Source organism: Tyto alba, unplaced genomic scaffold (genome assembly GCF_018691265.1).
Source record: "Tyto alba isolate M040663 unplaced genomic scaffold, T.alba_DEE_v4.0 Super-Scaffold_18, whole genome shotgun sequence".
NCBI lineage: Eukaryota > Metazoa > Chordata > Aves > Strigiformes > Tytonidae > Tyto > Tyto alba.
Genome location: NW_024881280.1, coordinates 7,688,856 through 7,706,315, shown reverse-complemented (window position 1 = coordinate 7,706,315; position 17,460 = coordinate 7,688,856). Strand labels below are relative to the sequence as shown.

The window sequence follows — 17,460 nt, the reverse complement described above, 5'->3', positions numbered from 1 at the left end:
TGAAACATGTCAGTGAGTCACCAGAGGGAAACTTGCCTCCTTGAGGGAAAGAAGCTGTTTATGAGCCAGTCAAACACAGGAGGCAACTCGTCCTCTAAGACGTGCATGTTTGTGGAAGCAAAAGAATCCTTATTTTAATTCAGGAGGATGGTCGGACCATAAGGAGGGATAGAACAACCTCCAAGGTGACAGGTAAAATCTGTCTGAGCCCTTTAAAAAACTTCAAAGTGCAGGCTAGCTGTGAGAGCTAAAACCATCCATCAACGAGTGAGGTCAGCATGATGATTTGGAGAAACTACCTGAAAGTGAAGTCCGAAGGCTTCTTCTGAAGATGTTTTGTGATGGAAGACCCCGGTATGGAGTTTTGTGTAAAGCAAGGTCTCCAGCGATGAAAATCACTTAAGAGAAACCTGAGGAATTGGAGGAAAGAAAATTCTGAGAGCCATTTTGTCAGAAAGAGGAACAATTCCCCTGGAAATAAAAAAAAAAGGGGGGGGGGGAAATTCCTAAAATCCCCCACTTTTGTGATACATTCAGTGTCAGTAGATCAGATTAACTTTTTCTTCTAGCTCTTCACTTATGTCTTTTCCAGATATTTGTAATTGTGTTGTCTATTTTAGATTTAATGAATTAATACTTCTATTTACATTTTACCTCATCCTACCTTGAATTAAATGTGATTTAAGGTGACTGGGTAACTACAAGGCATTCCTCAGTCAAGGTGTGGTGAGTCTATTAACACAACAACTCCATAATAAATAGTCTAGTTCTGTAAACAAAGGGCAGCAGAATGGGCTTCCACAGGCAAGGTGGAAAGAGAGTACTATAGGACTCCAAAAAAAAAAAAAAAAGGCGTGTCTTATAGTGAAAACACAGATCTAAATGTCTCTTTGGAACTAACATATCCCCAAAGAGAAGAGAAAATACTAAAAACCAAGTACAGGACATTAATCTCTTTTGTTCTCATTACGCATAGTTGTGGGGGTTTTGTGGATTTTGTTTGTTTGTTTTAATGAAGCATAAAAACTCCTAGATAACAGCCTCACACTGCACTGTTGGTTTCTGCTTGTTCTTCAGATCACATCTTTATAGATCAACAACATGTAGCTATGGCTTAATATTTTCAACTCTGCATGTGTTACTGGATTCAGTAGATTTAATCAGAAAACATTTTTTGACTCTTTCTTGGACATTACTAAACAGTAAACCAGGCAGTAAGAGAAATGATCCTCATAGAACCCTTTCCCGCAGAACCTTTTTGGAAAGATTTTTATCAGATGAGATATTTTGAGGCCTGTCAGTTAGCTAGTGTTTATTTCCTTCAATGTGGGTCCAACTGTTTTGATAGTTTTCTATCTTCTTAACCAAAACATGCTGTAGTATCAAGTTGAATGCTTTATATAATTCTAAATCCACTATATCAATGTTATTAACTTAATCAACTAAATCCAAACAAAAATAGTAAATCAGTTTGGTGAGATCCATTTCCTGTAACACAATCCATAGTTTCCATGTGAGAACAACCAGAGCAATTGCTCAAGCCAAGAATGGTAGCAAGTGGGGAACAAATTATTGGAGAAAACAATGTCAATCAACTCATGTGCATACAAGATGGGGAAAAGTCCTGAAGCCCTCATAAAATGAGAAATATTTATTGAATTTGCACTACTGATAATTCTACCATCTCCCTCTACTGATCCATTGTGAAGAATCTTCCCAATATATACTCTCCTCATAACAAACCTAAAAATAGTTGCATCATGTTCATATCTTTGTTCTCAAGTTTGCTGACCATAAAGTATTTTTTCCATCCTTGTGTTTCCTTCAAGAAATTTAGGACAATCTTCTGCTTTTTAATTGCTTTCAACATCCCCCTTTTCTCTATGCTACACTGGGTATGGAGGAGTGACTGGCAGCCTACTTGCACATCCCCTGCACGTCAGGCTAGATCATTTGACCCAGAAGAGCGCTCTGTCTCAATGATGAGATTGTACTTTTCCAGGGCTCTCACAAAATTGTCATATGCCCAATTTATCTGATAATTTTTCTGTTAAATCACTTTCTCTTGGTTCATTTGTCTCATACTTGCTTTCCATTTTGTGATACTAGACCATTGCAACCATTCTGTACGTCTGTCACAGTCTGGACTTCAACTGTTTGTACCATATGTAGCTACACCACAACCACTCACACTTATCCAACCACCAACATTGGTTTTTTAATGAGTTCCTTTTCCCCTGACCAAAACAAAGTCTGATACAGAATCTCTAGTACTCTTTCGATTAGGAAATATTTAGACAGTCCAAAGACATTTTAATGATAAAGTCATGTGAGTACATGACCTAGCACATCACACTCAGATTGAAGTTCTCCCTCCTGCCATGCAGGTTTATTCTTGGTACGGGCACCGAAGGAGTAGATTGTGTTGCCTTGAACTGGTATCACCAGTACATTGCTCTGTCCTTGAACTGCTGAAACAGTGATTCATAATATAGCATTCCCTAATCCCTCTCCTGGAAGTGCTGAACCATTGCAATTGAAAAAGCTGCATTTTTTAAAGAAGTATTAAAAAATCAGTCTGAAAACCCCCAGTATTTTGATACTTTTATAAACAATTAGAAGTCCTATAACTGGAAATGTTGAATAATGCTAAATCTTTATGTATGGCACCTATTACCCAAGTACAGAAATATGAGTACACACACTCATGTGTGTGTGTATATATGTATATCTAGTTCTGAACTATATGTATGTGTACCTATATATACACATACATACATGTAGTTCAGAAACACATTAATATCAGTTATACTGGCACATTATTTGCTCCAAGTAAACTAAGTAGGTTGATAAAGATTTAAAGTCTCCTGGTGATAAACTTACAAAGGTGTGTCTCAAGCTAATTTTTCACAAAGACAGACCTTGGTCACAGTTGAGTATATGGGGTCATCCTCTGTACCCTACTTGATGATAAATGGGATTTACCGGATTAAAAGAATTAAATTACAATAATACTTATTTGTGTTCCTGATACATTTGAAGCCAAAAATAAAAAAAATACCAGTGGGGCAGTTCAGTGGATGGTAAGGAAAATCTCTGGAAACAGATAACATTCTCAGTCACTAAGCCCCATTCTGTACTTAAGCCTTGTTAATCCCTTCAAAAAGACAACTGTAAATACATACATACTGATATGTACGTGGGTACATAAAAGGTGAAGAGGGGATGACGTGTAGAAACACCCCAAGAACAGCCAGAATAAAAAACTAACAGGAAAAACAAACTTTGCTGAACACAGTTCTGAGTGTGCTGCTCTAACAGGGTGAGTTGCACCTTTAGAAGCAAGACCCTTGCTCACCCAAATCTGCAGTGCCCTCGTTCCTGTTCAACTCGCTAGGGACAGACAGGAGGGAGGGAGACCTAAGAAACTGGAGTCTCAGCAGGCAGGCTGGCCTGCTCCATGAATGGAAAATCATTAGTGGATTAGGAACCTCCAGCAGGCTGCAGACAGCCGAGGGCTAGAAGAACCATCTGATCTGGGTCACTTTGCCAACAGGAGCCAGGGTGTGACATCATCTCACTCGCAGCAGCAAGGGCTGAGAGGTGTTATGCGGGAACGGGTACAAGCTCAGCAGGGAGACAATGTATGAGCTAGGGTGGGGGCTACTGAGGAAGAGGATGACAGCAGTGCCCTACAGAATAGCACACTTCACAGCAGTGAGGTGGGTACAAAGTCATAATTTCCAAAACAGGTACAAGCGAAAACTCTTGTTCCCTGCAGTAGTTACCTTAGCCCTCCGTCACTGCATCAGATTTCTTTCTGGTCTCAGCAACTGCAGTGCTACCTTTGTCATTGCCATCATTAAACTGCTTGCTATTCTCATTACACAACCTTCTCACGCCTGTCTTTTCACTTCTCCTTCTCTGCTTCATCCCATGTTATTTCCCTGTCTTGCCTTCCAAGGTTTTTCTCTTTACCTGTCATTTCTCATGCAGTATTAAAAGCTCAACTGTACTTTCTGATCAGTCATATTGCTAGTCCCTGCTACCATTAGCCCCTGATAACAAACAAATAGCTTCTGCTTTCTCTTTTGCTGCCCCCCTTCTTGGAAGAAGTTTCTGAAGCACCTACAGAGCTATTACATTTTTCACCTAAAATCCTTCCTTAAAATCTTCCCTTTCAGGGTTGCCAATGCCAGTTAGGCTGCCAGTGTGCTAAAACTGTTACCAACCAGCCCACAAAAGAGCAAGCAAAAGGAAGAGCCAATTTGGGGATGAAAAGAACCAAAGCGAAGAGGAAAAAAAAGAAGGGTACATGGGAAAAGGCAGCACAGAGCCTAACAGAAAAACTCCCAGAGAGGCAGGGAGCAACAACCTGAGGAAAAGTGGCAGAGCTGGGGCCATGGGAAACAGAAAGACTGTTTAGCTTGCTCAGATGATGCTGTGGGAAAGGGAGGTTGAGGATAGGAGTGGAAAAGACGTAAAGTATAATTCAGTAAAGATGGACAAGAACAAATTCAAGAAAATTAGTATAGAAAGGAATACGCAAAACTATCCAATAAATTACAACAGATATTTAAAGAGGAATGAGATTAAATGTACTGCAGTCACTCACGCAGTGGAATCCAACCTTTAGTATGTGATCAAACTTGTCTCTGTTTCCTTCCTGTAGTTGTAGTCAGAAAGATCACGGGCTTTTGATTTTGTAAGGATGGCCACATTCCCTTGATTTTGCCAGGGAGCAGTGAGAGACAGCTCTTCCCTTCGGGATGGGGAGCTGGGATCCAAGTGCAGTAACCACATGGCCAGGCTGGCAGGAGCCTCACCAGCCTGGATCCATCCTTCACCCCTGAAGGGTGAAGACCTGGAGATGGTGGCCAGGTTCAGCCAAGAGACCAGATCATCAGGCAGAGCCATGGTTGCATCGGCTCGTGGGTGGGCCCAGCTCAGCTGGGCCAGAGACCGGCCCTGCAGTGGCATTGCTGAGGCGGGGACCAATGGCCCTGGGGGGCTGACATGGGGTCTTGGGCTGTGGGCAGGGAGGGGGAAGCCCCAGGGGGCTGAGCAGGGACAGTGGTTGCCCTGTTAGTGCTTTTGGGGAGTGACAGATAATATGAGAACAAAGTCCACCCCACTTTGCTTGGTTACCTGGCAATGGGCTGTGAGCCCTTCTATCTAAACATTTGATTAAAAATCCCATGCTGTCCTGGGTTTGAGTGAATGGTGGGGGTTTTGGGTAGCGGGGGAGGGGGCTACAGCAGTGGCCCCCTGTGAGAAGCTTCTCGAAGCTCCCCCAGCTCCATGTCAGCTCCACTTCTGTTTGGGAAATTGAGCCAATCAGCTGCACCTCTGTGATAACGTATTTAAGAAGGGACGTGGTGATGGGCAGTGGGACTTGTGAGGAGGAGTTGCTGCAGCTGCGTGAACACCAAGGTCAGTGGAGGAACGGAGGAAGAAAGGAGGGGGGAGGTGTGCCGGAGCAGAGACCCCCCTGTATCCTGTGGGGAGACGGCAGGGCGGCCCCCCCCCGCCACCCATGGAGATCTGCGGTGGAGCAGACACTGATTTATGGCCTGTGGGGGGCCCCACATGAAAAATTAAGGTGGCTGCACCTGAAGGCATCTGGGAGCCTCTGGAAGAAGCAGCCCCCACTGTTGTAGTTTGGCACTGGGAGGATTACAACACGTGGGGTTGTCCCACACTGGAGCACCCCAGGAAGGATTGCAGCCCGTGGGAGGGACTGAAGTTGGCAAAAAGTTGTGGAGAACTGTCTCCTGTGAGAGGGGGACCACGCTGGAGCAGGGGGAGGAAGTTCCAGAAGTTCCCCCCACCAAAGGTGGAAGAAGCAGCAGCACTGACTGCACCCCCCCATTCCCTGCCCACCTGTGCTGCTGGGGGGAGGAGGATGACATATTGCAGCAAAGTTGATCCCGGGAAGAAGGGACAGGTCGGGGGAGATGTTCTCAAGATGCGGTAATGCTTCTCACTGTCCTACTCTGTCTGTTAATTGTTGGTGATGTTTGTAATAAATTTACGTTCTTTTTTTACTTCCCCCCAACAAGTCTGTCTTTTGCCCATGAGTGCAATGGGTGATTTATCCCTCCCTGTCCTACCTTGAATCCCAAGCCTGATGATTTATTTTCTTGTTCTCAGCGCTGGGGGAGGAAGGGGGAAGTGAGCAGCTCTGTGGTGCTCAGTTGCCCCCTGAGCTCAAACCACAACACACGCACATATCAACTGACATTTAAACCATTGTGAAACCAATCATAGGAGAGCAATCTTCACCGCTTTATTTTAGGGAATCTAGATGAGCCTAAGAAATTTGGAAAGGAGGAAGAAAGGGAGAAAAGTGACTAGGAAAGAAAAGCTTAGAACAGGATGCATGCCTACCACAGCGGCAACGAATGACCACCTCCCAGGCTTGTTTCATGGGAGATGGGGCCTCACAAAGTCCCTCTGCTTTTTTCATATTGATGACTAGCTGTCTGGCTCTTCATGTGTCTTACAGTTCCCTCCCATATTTCTCTTCTTGGTTGCTGTCAGTAATCGCAATATTGTCCTTGCCACTCAGGTGTAGCCATCTTGTCTCAACCCTAGATCCTATCTGTCCCCTCCTGCTTTTCACCTCCCTGTGTAAACTTGATTTATTCATTCCTGCCATTGCACACCAAATAGCATAGCCAGAACTGTCTGTAACAGTCCTGGTTGCTCAGCACACAGCTCCCAGGCAACCTCCTGGCTGCTGATCACCTTGTTATATCCTTCTTGTATTCCCTCCACTAGTACCCTTCTGTCATAACTGATGACAGCCATGATCTCTCTTTCTCTTTTACACTCCAGTGCATACAAAATGTCTCTGCTTAAATTATTTTCCTTTTTGCTCCCATCTCCTCCAATTTGTTCTGTCATTCTCGTCCACCTTTTGACCCTCATTTTTAGGATCCAACACTGTTTTGTCCAAAAGCATACCTCTACTCTCATTCCCCCCAAACCCTTTCTTTTTTATATCCTCCAAAGACTCCTGTATAGGAATCATGCTCTTTTACAGAAATAACCTCTTCATCTGAAACATCTTGACACTTACTGACAAACTGTGTATATGTATTCTTCTTGCTTCCTACATGAATCTAGGCCTATTTTCCCTTTCCTTTCTGGTCTCCTCTGTATTGCAGGATAAGCTGTTCAGCAGAAATGTTATGTATAAAGTCTGTTTTTATGAAACATGTTTTTACATCATACTATGGCACATGCAATATCAAATATCAAGAAGTTAGGAAATAGTAGGATTAAAGTGGTGCATCAGCTAAATCATAGAGAGCATAAGATGAAGTATCTGCTGGCTTCTGGCAGCACAGTCTTGAAACTAAAGAGCTGACATTTCAGAGTATTTAACATACATTTAGTACACTCTAAGTTCAAAATAGTCTTGCTGATTCAGTTACAGATATGAATGCTCAAAAGATCTGCAAATCTGGTTTTCAGAGCCTGCTCAAGTACCCAGGAAATGGAGAATGGACAGTCAGTAAGAGTCTCTGAAAAGGTGGGTGCCCTACACCACGTGGGATTATTGTGGCAGACAAAGAACCCAAACTCTCAGCCTAAAACCTCTTGCCTGATTCACTGCACACTTTCCTTCACCTGCTGTAGATAGTGGGGATCCTACTGCACAGCCCTAGAACATCTCAAGAGCATGTCCATCCTGAGTGAACCAAGTGTCGAGATTTGTGGGATATCTTGTTTCTTTAAAAAACAAGTGTTGAAAAACTACTGGAAAATGTATTTATGTGGTATTGTAAGAACATGCACAAAAATCATTGTCAGTGGTGAATCGTTTAGCTCTCTTGACCAATCTTATGACACCCACTCTAATGTAATAACTGATAGTGGCAGCGTGTTGCTCTTCTGAACAAACCCAGCATCAACAGTGATAAGACCCAAGCTCATCAGACTTACTTGCTGACAGCAACAAAATGGAGAGACTCAGGCATGCAGGGCACCGTTCCTGGCGCTGGAGGAGAATGGTCCTTAGCACAGCTTGACCCTGCTTCCCCTGCTCCCACCATCAGCATGGCCTGCCCAGATCTTCCACTCCTGCTACCCGCACTTCCACCTCCTTGCTCCCCACTCCCCAGCAGCTCTCCAACACTGACTTCCCCTCCTGCTGGGCATATATTTGCATGGGCACCAGCGCTTTTCCTTCGGCCCCTTCCCCAGGTGTGACCCCTTCTTCCCCAGTCCTTGCTTCCACAACTCTGGCAAAATTTTAACCCAGTCTCCAGCAAATCCTCACCTCCAAAAGCCATCCTCGTATCGTTCCCAGTCAGCTTGCCCAGAAAATCCTGTTTTCCAGCTTCCCAAATGCCCATCAGATCTCACCCCAATTCTGCTGTTCAGTCTTCCCCAGGCACAAGTCAGCTTTTTGCTGGCTCCCACTGCCAGACTCCTCCCTTAGTCTCCTCAATCAACCTCACAGCCCCCCACACCAACCACACTTCCGAGCCCAGCTCATCAGATCTGTCTCTCCTTCTTCTTCCAAGCCTCCCACGCAGCCCCACTGCTTCTCGCTCTCAGCTCTGTACTCAGCTAGTCCCAGGCTCTGCACTTCAGCTCCTCTAGCTATTTTAGTATCTCCCAAACTATACTGACACATTTTCCTTTCCTTTCCCTCCCACATCAATTTTCACACTACTTATCAAGGCACAGTTTCTTCCTGCTCATTTCATTCTTTGAATTTATTTTGCCAGTGATCCTCAACACTTTCCCCAAAAAAGTCTTGCTCGTGCTTGCCTTGTTATTTAAAATGGGTGGTTTACTTCCCGGTGTCACCTCAGTCCAGCAGTTGTTTTACTGAGAATATACAAGAGGAATCCCCTTAACCTCATTTTTCCAAAGCCTGTAAAGTACCCGAACTTCTTTAGAGGAAAGGTCAGCGGAACATTTAAGATGAGAAAAAAAAAAAAAAGCGCAGTTTCCAAAATACCCTGTATAAAAAGCTAGAAACTAATTTTGCTCAAAAGCATTTAAAAAGTATCCTGAAGCAGATAACTAGCATGGGAAATTTCTGCTTAAACATTTGAAATTTGACAAAATCCTATGCAGCTGCAAACTGCACTGAAGTGAGAAGAATCGAGATGCATATTACCCTTAGAAAAGCCAGAAAGTGAATGAAAGCCTCTGTCTCTTCATTTCAGGCATCAGAATCCTTGTAGCATCAACTTTTAGTTGTATGTTAAACTCCCCTGTTCTTAACTGAGGAAAGTTATAGCAATGAAAAACAGACTGCCAAAAAAATGATCTGTATATTCACTTCATCATGGTGTCATTTCAAAAGCTAAATAATGTCTGAGTTTATTTCTTGAGAGATTTGATGGCAATTTCTAAATATATAAAAGGAAAAAATAAAACAACTCACAACAACTCTGTGACAAAGAAATCTCTCTTTGTGGAGATTTGACTACACTATGAAAATCATGGTAACATGAAAAGCTACTAACAATCCAGTTTTACTCACCAATCAGACAACCTCAGTGGATATTTCCCATTCCTCTGAATGATGGCAAATAGAAAACAAAGATTTAGACAAAGAAAGATCAGTCCAAAGAAATGCATTGTTTTAATTTTATGCCTAGGTCTGCAAAGGAAATAGGAGAAAGGTTTCTGTGTTCTCCTTACCTGGACTTCGAGGCTGGGCAAAGTGTTTCTGCATCCACACAGACGCTTTCCCAGAAGAGCATCTGAAACACTGTACACGCAGTATTTGTCTTTGTTTGATTAAATGCCCAGCTAAAAGATGCAAGTGTTTCTCTGTGAATGTTTAGGTGAGCATCTCCAGTTGCACATTACAAAGCAATGAGCTGTGTCTCTCCCTGGGTATAGCAAGCAGCATTTAACCACTCCCTGTGTATGGTCTACAGCAGCTGTCAGAGCCTGCCAAGTGCTTCAACAGCAGCCTGCCAAGAGGCTGCCTGCTAAGCAACCAAGAAGGAGGATGGTTGGGAATATGAGGGTAAAGGTAATTTGGTTGAGAGCAACTGTGATGTGATAATGTATATTATTTTTAGGTGAGAAACAAGAGGAAAGATCAATTCAAACCCAATGGACTCTATACAAGAAGACTCCAATAAACCCTGGGAACTGGAAGGTAAGTTCTCATGGGAAACATGGCTAAAGCAGAAGGAATTCAGTAGAGTTGGCAGTTCCTTAAAGAAATGATGTTTGGGGTACAAACACAAACAATCCCACACAGTAGGAGGATAGGAAGTATGGTCAGAGATCAACTTGGCTAAGGAACATGGTCTTCAATGACCTGAAACACAAGAAGGAAATGTACAGAAAGTGGAAACCAGGTCAAACTCCTAAGGACAAGTATGAAAGAAGAGAATGAGATGCTGAAACAAGGTCAGAAAGTACAAAGCACAAATTTAACTGCAAGAAGCATTGGACATAAGGGATAGCAAGAAAACAAATCTGTAAGGAAGAGAAAAACCTAGTGATAGCTCACTTGCGGAAGGCTGAAGTAATTTTTCCATCACTCTACATAAAAAGATGATCTATAATTACATGACTAAAAATGAAACTCAGTAAGAAAGAATCCATCTAAAATAGGAAAACAACAGGTCAGAATGATTTGAAAATACTGCAGTTTACCTCATTCTCAAGTATGCCTCTACAGGATGTCTCCAGAAGAGATCTCTATCGGTTGTTGTGATAGGAACCTACACCTACACCCCATCTATCACAGATATAGATGGCTATTTTATAAGAAGCTAAAGTTAAGTGAAATGGGTCCTATCCATAGTGACAGCTGGTCCTGAGGAATTGTGTGTGAAGATACCTTGAGAACAGAGTGAAACAAGCTCAGAGCTGATAGCTGTCTCTGAAAATTCCCAGAAGCTGTGTGAGAAATGTGTGAAGAGGTGAAAACAGTGCTTATCTTTCAAAACACAAAAAATGAGGAGCAGACCAATTCTGGAAAAAGACTGGAATACATGAAAAAAAAAATATTCATAAAAAGTTAGAGATAGTTTAAAAAGCTAGATTGCTTTATATTTTTGACATGTTGGCTATTAATTTCTGTAACAGGACAAGAAGTCTCATAGAGAAGCAGCAGGTCATGTAATATGTTTTAATTTTAATAATGTTATTGACATTAAATCATAACATTTTCAAAAGTAAATTAAAGTGAGACTACTTCAAGGAGAGTACAAAATTACCTGGGAGAAAAAAATAATCAAAAAAAAATGCAGACTCTAAGGTTAGTTTTTAATAATCTGCTATCAAACTCAAAAAATATAATCAGTGAGATTCTAGCTGGGTCTGTTCTGGGCCAGGTAATGGCCCAAGTCACTAATGACTTGGATAAAGGAACTATCAATCCTTCAACCTTGCAGATAACAATAAGCTTAGATGAACAGCAAACACATTGCATGATACATTAAATTTAGAGTGTTCTTACAAATATGAGAAATAATCTGTATGAGAAAACACATTGTAATGCACTTGTGTTTACAAGTGTGAAGTTCTGAGAGGGAATAATCATTTGTAAAGATGTAGGGTTGGCAATGACCAGTTAGGCAGCCATTCTGCCAAAAAGGGATAAGAGATAGCAGTCAGTCACAAGCTATACATGAATAAGCAGTGTTACACCATACGTGTACAAGAGTGAAAACTGCATATTAGGAAGATAAACTGGTTTGCTTGTAAAATACGTTAAGGAATATCTCTTATTATATTTATGGCTAGCACACCAACCAGTGGCACTGAGTCCTGTTCAAGCAAAACTGTTCAGAGAGAAGGTAGACCAACTGGAGAGAGTCCAGAGAAGAGCAGAGCAAATTGTCAGTTGTCTGGGAAAAAACAAGAAGAAAAGATTGAAAGAATTGGGGTTCTCAGAATAAGACGAGAAGGCCAACAGAACACATGAAAGCTATCATCTATATAAATTACCTGTAAAAAGGTAAGGAGGGATTAATATTTTATCTGCAGTGGGTATAAAGTGATGGGTTTAAACTATGACACTGAAGTTTTTGTCATATATTAAGAAAATCTTATTAACAATAAAGATAATTAAATACTTCTTCATTTCTGAGGTACAATTGATTCTCTCTTGGAGCTTCAGAATGCACACAATGAGGTCCTGAGGTCTTTTCCAGCCTCCTTTCCTGTAAGTCTGTGGTTCATCCTATTGTATAATTTAGAAGCCCCATCTTACCTCTCTAGAGAAGCTACATTTTATCAAAATTTTCATGCTAAATTATACAAAGCCAGATTTTTTTTCAATATAGTGACTTGAAACCAGTGAAGCCACTACAGGGCTTACTACTGTCCAGATTGGCATGACGACACTTTTTTTTTTCTACTGTACATCCTTTTAGCTCTCATAAGAAATGTGAAGAGTTGGCAAAAGGACCACTATCTTCCAGAGACTAGTGTATCTGATATTTGATGGCTGTGCACTGCTTTTCCAAATGTCAGAAATGTGCCTGTCTCATTCCTGAGGATTCCTAATCGAGTCTGCTAGAGAAGTCGTCCTGGGTTTGGCTGGGATAGAGTAAGTTTTCACAAGAAGTTGGGTGAGGGCACAGCCTAGACAGCTGACCTGAACTAGCTAAGGGGATATTTGACACCATATGACATCATGCTCAGTATATAACTGGGGGAGCTGGCCAGGGATCACAGCTTGGGAACAGACTGAGCATTGGGTTCTGGGTGGTGAGCAATTGCATTGTGCATCACTTGCTATATACATTCTTTTATTAGTATTATTGTTATTATTACTTCTTCTCTCCTTGTGCTCTCTTATTTAACTGTCCTTATCTTAACCCATGAGGTTTTACCTTTTTCTTCCAATTCTCCTCCCCATCCCACCGGCAGGGAGGAGTGAGCAAGCGGCTGCATGGTGCTTAGCTGCAGGCTGGGCCTAAACCACAACAGAAGTACTCTTATCTGCTGAAGCCTGCCCTTCTGGTGAGCTACTTCACAAACCGCTCATAAGACGTAGAGCTCAGTTGCCTCAGGGGGAACTTATTATGATGAGAGATGGAAGAGCACTAAACTGACTGAAGTGAGATGTGAGCAGAACATATGGAGACACACTTTGTTAGAGGGCTACAGACTCAAGTTGCTTCACCTCAGAATTTTTTCATGTGCTTGTTCTTTGTATTAATCAAACTTCCAGATTATATGAATTTAATGAAGTATCCTCACTGAGCAGAAAAGATTCAATTCCTTTTGCCTGCCTTCCACCAAAGATCCAATTCTGCCACTGTAGAGATATTATTGGCAAAAGAACTGTATCATATGGATAACCAGCTGTAAGAAAATCTCATAGAGGGGTGTTGTACTAATGCATTACAAGAGTTCCTAGGACACATGACTCCATTGCCAAGTAAATACCACTGTTGGTCATGACCTGTATTGCCTCTGCAATTCACTTACATAGATACGTTCATGTGATTTTGTACAGAAAAAAACTCCTTAAAGCAGTTTTAACCTTGCAGAAAAGTTATGGTTTTTACATTTTATAAACTATTTGAACAAGGAAAAATCCATTTGATACTGCTTCCTCACTTTCTGAATTTCTGTTGAACACTGTATTTGTCTAAAATACACAAGATAATCTGTGAGACCTACTTTTTAAACTCAGAGTAATATACAATATAGCATGAATTCCATGCTTACCTAATATAGAATACTACAGGATTCATACAACAAATACTGTTTTCACAAATTCACTATCCTGAGATTTTCTTCTGGGTAAAATTTTCAGACTTTGATGAAGAAAAGTTTTGATAAGGGCTAGGTATTTCACCTTGAATAAGGCTGAGAAGAAAGTTCTTCAAAAGAACAAATAAACTAAAGTATTAATCTATTCCGTCAGAGTTTAAAAACTTTATAATAACAGGGAATAGCCTTGCATCTAAAGGCAGTGTCTGTCTTCCTGCCTGAGCACAGACCTTTCAACTATAACTACATTTGTCTAAACCCACTACGCGATATCAGTGACTGAGCCTCAAAGTTAAATGCCAATAGCTGTGCTCTTGAGCCCATCTTCCAGTGAAATGAAGTGGAAGATGTAATAAATTTTGTGATAAACCTAAAGGTCCCAAGGTCTAAGTTATAGTACATGAAGCAATAGCTATCTTGAGGGAAAAGTCCTGGTTCCTTGAGGATAAAAGATGCCAATGATATTTTCAGATGTGACAGATTTTCGTGGCACTGTGGAATTGTTTTATAATATCAGTATCCTTATAAGGCTACAAAGATAAGAGATATTAATTTAAACCATTTTAATTAGTAGCAACAGTATCTAAAACTAAGTAATATTTAAGATAAACTACAGCTTTCCCACAACTTCCACTCTTCTAAAAACAAAAGAAGCAAGAGCAGCATCTGGATTTAGGATAACTAATGAAGCCTTGGAAAAGTTTATCTGCATGAAGCCCTGCAATGATACCCTCTGGCAAGATCATCACTTTTAAAATTATCGATTCTTCACTGATTTTTATTTTTTTTTCCACAGTTCCTAGCTCAGTCTGAATATAGTAATACAAAGAAAATATGGCTTTTAATGGCCCTTTTTATGGTTATTTTAGAAACAGGACACAGTATCACACTGTATAACCATAATATGGTTTGTACAAATGTGACTAACCATACACATGCCCAGCTATGGCCCGGGGCTTGCTCACCATAGCAGAATTGTGACAATTGGTATAGTCACAATTAAATAGCACTTTTAGAGGTATCTCTTGCTGCATCCACAGAACACAGGGATGATTAAATGCATAAAGCATACCACTGTTTTACATCTATGTGCTTACTCAGAAAATCTGCCAATACAGTTGACAAGAATTTCTAACTAGTGAAGCACTCCTAGTATATGTGAAGCCTGAGGGGAAAAACCCAAGGTGATCCTTCATTTCAATTTTCTTTGTTTCAAATTTAGAACCGTTAGTATCTTTCAAAAGGCTAAAATTTAAAAAAATATTAAAGCAGAGTGTGAAATAGAAATAGAAGAGAGTAATGAATTTGTATTTCAATAAGCCTCAACAACCCCCATTCAAACACTGCAAGAGCTGAAAAACAGAGGCAGCTTACTACTTCCAAACTAGTTTCGTAGAACTCATCCTACAGGTAAAAGTGCTCAAAAGTTTAGAAGTTTTATTGTGGAAAGATTATCAAAGCAGATTCAGCTTCTGACACATAAGAATGTAAAAGGAAAAGAGTATTCTGAAAATAATCTCAATAATGAAGTGGTGGTAAAAGAAGGAAGTTGTGTATGCTTTTGTGTTCTCTGTATGTTTTCATGAATAAGAGTCCTTGCACTAGCATAAAAATAAATTTATGACATCCCATTGCTGGCTAAAAAAAAAATCAGAAGCTTGAAAGGGCAAAAATTCTTGTGCCTTAAGAGGATTTTCTAGGGTTTTGCAGCTAAAAATGTTAGATATCAAAGAAGAAACTGAAGATACTAAATAAGATTGTGTCTTGGTTTTTAATGAAAGCAGACAGAAGAAAAATACAGAAAACGTAGAATGTAATATCCCATAAAGTTTAAAATAGTCTATAAATAACATCAACAATTCTTCTTCATACTACTACTTTAAATCTATTGCCTAAAAAACATTTAGCATTTTATCCTATTCATGCATCTCCTTTACACTGATAATTACACACAATGTTTCTCGGGTAATGGGAATTAGTCACTGGATATCTAGCTAACATTTTGTGTATTTATTAGATTCTTTTCACTGCAGTTAAGGCAATGTAAACAAGCCAACCAACCAACCAACCAAAACAAATAAAACCAAACCAAACCAACCAAACAAACAAAACAAACAAATAAACAAACAAAAACAAAAACAAAAAACAAACCACATCAAAGCCTTAACAACTGCAAAATTGTTTCTGCCTCTGAAGAAATCAGTTGAAAAGCTAATTGCCTTTGACATCACTAAACAAAGTCAGAACTCATTATCTTTTAAAACACAAATTGAGAATACTAATTCTTTGGTTTACTAGCAAAACACCTAGAAAAAAAAAATCATACTAATATCCTAAAAGAAATAGACTAAAAGAAGAGAAGGTACCTCTACAACATTTTCTTCCTCTGAAGCTTCCTGTCTGGATACAGCTTTGCACAACTCTGGCTCCAGTTTGCTTTCTGTTTACTTAATGCCTTAGCTCAAATAAAAAGAAGGTGTATCCTTCAATACCATATGTTCAGCAGGACCCATTGTGGTCTGTCTTCAGCAAGAGACTTTGAATTTTTTTCTTAGCAATATTAGACCCTAGGAAAAAAAAAAAAAAAAAGAAAGAAAATATTTGGGCTGAGTGACCTTTACCTTAATTTTTAACATTTTATATGATTTTAAACATTTTTCCTTTGTCCATGCACTATCCCTGCAACCTGTCAATTTCTATTTCAAAAGGGGTCTGGTTCAAAGCTCACAGAAGTCTGCTTGAGATGTTTCTGACACTGACATCAAATACATTGATGTCTACCTAGTTCAGAGCGGTATACAATCATTTCACTTCTAGCCTGTCTGGGTGTTAAGAGCTGTTCGGTGACCTAAGGATGGACAAAAGTACATATTTGAAGTATTCAAAGGGATGTGCATGAAAGTGTGTACGTTGGATTCATCCTGAGGTTCCTATTTGTAGGAGAGGGATCTATGAAAGCAGAAAAAAGAATTCAATAGACTAATACTATGTATTTGGAAATCTTTTTCCAAATATCTGTCCTTAACTCTCTTGCAGCTCACTGATGATATTATGAAAAAAGTTGTTCAACTCTAACAAATATAAAAATAGAAAATGGGCCTATTCTACACATAGCACCCTGTGTACTGTGACTGCTCCTTTGTCATGAGCAGGAAGGGGATTGTGTGAGGTAAACTGGATTTTCTGAGCCTGGCTCGTTACCTCCTGACACTAATAGCAAGTTGAGTTCATGAGAGCTTGAGGTCCAATTCAGGACATGGTAGCTCCCTGAAGTTCTGCCTCAGCTGCTCTGCCTAGGCTTGGCTTTTAGTTTATTTTACATCCTCATTTTTACCTCAAAACTGAGAGTCTGCAGTGTGCAACAGAGTTAGGTGTTTAGTTTGGGAGATTAAAATCTGACTGCATCACCAGACCACACTGACAGCCTAAAGTTGTATACCACTGGTACTCACCTATCCAAAGAGAAGGGCAATACCCTAAGAACCAAGCCCACAGCACAAGCCTGATGTGTTCAATTCCTGTAAAGCCTAAAAGTCGTATGGTTTCTCTTAAAAAATGCCAAAGTGCAAGTGGTTTTTTTTTGATTAAATTGCTGATATAGTGCTATTCCTGCAGAAAGCATAATGTTACCTACTGTCCATTTAAACAAAAAGGAAGAAAAGCCTCAGAAGTTCACTGGAAGTTGCTGCCCAATATATTTGTTTGTCATCTGTGAGTTATTCATCCTCTGATGGA

The 17,460-nt window shown here is 40.5% G+C and overlaps 1 protein-coding gene across 13 annotated transcripts in view; it reads right to left on the bottom strand.

The window, feature by feature from the left end:
* The window catches only part of LOC104358291 (carbohydrate sulfotransferase 9), a 58,253-nt gene that overhangs the window by 16,661 nt on the left and 24,132 nt on the right, over positions 1-17,460 (bottom strand). For 5 of the 13 annotated variants that reach the window (XM_042791170.1, XM_032990089.2, XM_042791171.1 and 2 more), the window contains exons 1-3: positions 9,673-9,886; positions 9,512-9,546; positions 300-410 (exon numbers count right to left, since the gene is read on the bottom strand). The gene's annotated coding sequence lies outside the window, so the exon portion shown is untranslated. Of the gene's footprint in view, positions 1-299; positions 411-8,290; positions 8,427-9,511; positions 9,547-9,672; positions 9,887-16,091; positions 16,293-17,460 lie in introns of those variants that run through there. The other 8 variants (XM_042791174.1, XM_042791176.1, XM_042791179.1 and 5 more) reach the window with 6 other exon arrangements.